This window comes from Heptranchias perlo, chromosome 19 (assembly GCF_035084215.1).
Source record: "Heptranchias perlo isolate sHepPer1 chromosome 19, sHepPer1.hap1, whole genome shotgun sequence".
In the NCBI taxonomy this organism is placed as follows: domain Eukaryota; kingdom Metazoa; phylum Chordata; class Chondrichthyes; order Hexanchiformes; family Hexanchidae; genus Heptranchias; species Heptranchias perlo.
In genome coordinates, this window is record NC_090343.1 from 31,697,877 (window position 1) to 31,701,907 (window position 4,031).

At 46.6% G+C, this 4,031-nt stretch overlaps 1 long non-coding RNA gene across 1 annotated transcript; it reads right to left on the reverse strand.

Moving 5' to 3' along the window:
- Positions 1-260: 260 nt before the first annotated feature.
- Positions 261-3,196, reverse strand: LOC137335474 (uncharacterized). The gene is made up of 2 exons (XR_010966427.1): positions 2,469-3,196; positions 261-2,335 (listed from the first exon to the last, which is right to left on the reverse strand). It is a non-coding gene; the product is annotated as an uncharacterized lncRNA (long non-coding RNA).
- Positions 3,197-4,031: the final 835 nt, after the last annotated feature.

Consider the following 4,031-nt stretch of genomic DNA (forward strand, 5'->3'; position numbering starts at 1 on the left):
CACCTTCCATCTACATTGAAGAAGACGAGGAGGAGAGGGACGATGGGCGAACCATCGGCAGAGCAGCACCTCACTTGGCTGTTTGTGATGCCTGGGAGTCACTCATATTTGATAGATTCTCATAGAGAGATCTGCAAAGTGACGATAGTCAAGTACTCAGACCACCTGGAACGACCACCAACACCGGCCCCCCATCCCCATGGTTGCACATGAATGGGCACTTTCACAAAAGGGACTCAATAATGGGCAAGATGTGGCAGTGGTGGTGAGAATCATAACATTTAATATGCATTTAACAAAAACCACATATAAATCAAAAACATGAGTCTGTCAGACACCCTTATGCGTACCCTTGGTGATTACAAAACCTTCAACTTCCTCTTCCCACAGCATTTATGTGATGCATCCCCTGTGGCTGCAGCAGAGGTAGTGGCAGGTTGCTCAGATACATACCCGGACTGCTTAGATGCTTTCGGCCTATGGCCTCTAGGTTTTGGAGCCTGTGGGAGCCCCTCCAAAGACTGCTCCTCTTGCACCTGTGCGGGGGCAGTCTCGCCCATCTGGAGAGGAGGCAGCATGAAGGGTACTGTGAGGTTTCACTCTCAGTTACCGGTAATTGACCTGACTCCAATTTGGAAAAAACGTCCTTTTTGAAATTTATAAAAGGACCAACACACGCAGTGTTGGGGCAGTGGTTTACAATGCAGAGCAAGAGATCATATCACCCATTCCGTACTGGGTAGAGTTGTGTCTGTCTCAGGAGCCTTGAGGAAAGCGCTTTCCACCCCACCTGGGGTACCGTCATTGACTGGTTTGTCTCTCACATCTTCTGCCCCGCCTGGGGTGAACTTTGGACTCCTTGACCTCAATCCTACTTCTGTTGATCCGGATCATTCATCAAATAGCTGTTTGGTGGGCCTCCAAAGTCAGCCATAGTTACATTACTCCTGCTAAATTTCTACCAGCTACTACCAGTGCGAGGTTCTCTTTTATGCCACTTTTGGGGGTGTACCCAGGGTCAACTATTGATAGGTACCCATGCTCTATTGTGGTCTCCCAAAAGGGCGAGGTGCCCAATGGTGCTTCAAGTTCTTTGTTTCTTTAAGGAAAAAGGGTCAGCCTCCCATGTTATCTTCCACCTTTCAGGACTCTGCAAGAACAGCTTGTGTCCCACCTCTGGTCTTAATCAATCATAACTTTACACAGTAGCTCAAGACTGTTTTTCCTCATCTTATCTAGTCTTGCCTTTGTGTCAAGGCTAGGAGTCCATAATTCTCCAGGCCTCCCTTGACTCCTTCAGATCCCAGGCCAGGTGTCCTGAAACAGCCTTGTAAGGCTTCATTGCATATGGCTATCCAATCTGATTTTGTTTGCGTAAACAAGCCAGAAGGTGGAATGCTGAGGCTGCCTTTCTTGCAAATTGATGTGATCTAAGAGCTCCCTGCTCTAGTATTAGTCCTGCGTGGTTTACACATCCAGCACCATGGTATTTAGTCACACAAAATTATACAAAAGATCATAAGATGCACATACAGACACCATTACAGTGATTTCACTTGCCTGCTACACTACTGGGCAAGGGTATAATCTTACAGTACCAGTTGGGGGGGGGTGCCAATGGGTGAGACGTGGGAGTGCCTTGAGTGGCGTCCCCACTTCCATGTCCCCTTTTGCCATCATCCCTCTCCTGGGCCAGGGCCACATCACTCCTACCACTCTGCTGGACAACAGTTTGGAGGATATGTGTGATGCCTTGTAGGGCCAGTGCTAATGTATCTGTCTGCCTGTTTAAGGTGGCTGAATGTTGTTCACCCTGAGTCCACACGGCTGTTCCAGGGCCTGAACAGGCTCATTTGTGAGCCGTGCTTGAAGTGCAATGGAGGCTGCCATTCTCTCTATCGTAGACATTCCCGCACTTACCTATGCCACCAGTCCACTAATGCTGGAGGTGGCCTCCTCCAGCCTCTGTGCTAATGAGGAGACTGAGCGTGGCACGTTTTCCAGTACATTGCAAAGGCGTGTCTGTACCTCTATCATTCTGCTTTTCAAGGATGACCCCCAGGGTTCAGCACCTGTGCCAAACTGAGCAGAGCTTGGAGAGGAGTGCGCCCACTGACGCGGACCCTCCATAGCTGTCCCTGCCACCAGTGTCTGCTCGTGCTCACTTGTGTGTATTGACTCACCAAGTGGCAACCCAACTACCTCTCTAATAGGACCCACCAAGGTGTGAGTATCTGCGCTAGTGCATGGCTCACTAGGATGTGACGCTGCGCCCTCAGCAGCAGGGAACTTCTCTGAAGAATCGCCCTCATCCACGTCTTCATCCATGACGCTCCTGGAAGAGAACATACAGCGATATTAAGATTCATCGTAGAAGTAATGTTGTGATGAGCATACTGAGGTGTGCAAAAGGTCAATCATTGATAACATCAATCTACATTATATGAGGGATGTTAAAGTTCTGTCACCAAACGTTTGCAGGGTGCCAGTTTTGGCATCCCAACAGCCAGGCACTCCACCGTTGGGCTTATTTCCAAGTCTTCCTCTCCTCTAAGAGCCATGATTTGTGGAGGACCCCCTCCAGTCCAACTCCTCTCCCTTGCATTTTGTGCTCTCTTCTCCTACAAGGGGAGAAAGTACAGACATGTGAGTGAGTAAGGGTGACCAGGTCATCCGATGGATGCATTGCTCTGGATCAGGCTGACAATGACTGAGATGCATCAGAGGGTGACTAACAGACAGATTGATCACATTGCATTAGGTTTGGGGTGAGTGGGAAAGGTGGGTGCACAAATTGGGGGGAGGGTGAAGAAGTGCACAGAAAGTGAAGGTAACTTGACACTGAGCCGAGGAGTGATGTGATGGAGTACGCTTCGCAGGGCAATGTGAGGGGGTTCATGTTCACCACAGCATGCCGGTCAATCAGTAACTGTACTCACTTTACCTGACCTGGTTAGGTCATTAAATTGCTTCTTGCACTGCAGCCACGACCAGGGCACTGGTTAAGTCTTTGAAACTTTCATGATTTGTCTAGTTTTTGTCCCTAAACTTTCTTTGAAGGAGCCGAGGCCATTGCTTGGGAGATATGGAACCATTGCACTTTCTGGCTTCGCATCCAATACCAGCATTTTGTTTGGTTTTCTCTAGTCTGTCTACTGTGAGGATCAAAACAATATGAAAACTTTGGAGTACTGGTTCTCTTTTAAATGTTACACATACACTCGGCAAATGAATCAAAGTCAAAGTTGATGTCCCTTCCTTCAGCAGACACACCAGTCTTGCTTGAAGGCCCTTAAACTGAAATACTTCCAGCCAAATTTATCATGATTCCTCTAAAGCTAAAATTTCTACGGTTATTCACTAATCCATAAATTGTTCCAGTTTCAAATCCTTCATATTGGCTGTAGTAGTGAGGGCCATTAGGCCATATTGCTAAAGCAGAGATCAAGAAACTTGAATGTATCATTGTCGATGCCTGGAAATTGCTCATGAAATTGCTCATTGCTAACAGGGCTCAATATTATTTCAGGACAAATCGAAGAGCAAGTTCCAGCGACCACACATACGCAGTCAAATGCAGAAATCCAGAAACTGATCTACCATTTGCCCTGGTCGTTTGAAAGCTGCGCAGGAAGGACAGCTCGGCAGCTGAATGAATAAATGAATGGACCAATGCAATTTTGCTGCACTGCCCAGCTGGAAACTAACTAACCTCTCCAGACAAAAGGTATGCTGAGTTATATCAGGTCTAAACTAACTTTTAACGGCGTGGTAAATATTAACGACTGCCAAACAACCTCTCTGACTCTGAAAATTAACTTTTAAAAATGTGGAGCCTCATTCCTCCTGATATTAATTGTTGTTGGACATTTAAAAATCATGTTTTAAATTTGAATTTTTAAATCTCTTTTATCTGACTTTTAATCTCACCCTCTCTTTATTTCGCTTTCTTTAACTGATTTTATAATGAATTCACTGCTCTAGCTTTCACTTCCTGGTTCTGATTGCACGGCTTGACAAGGATGCTTCAA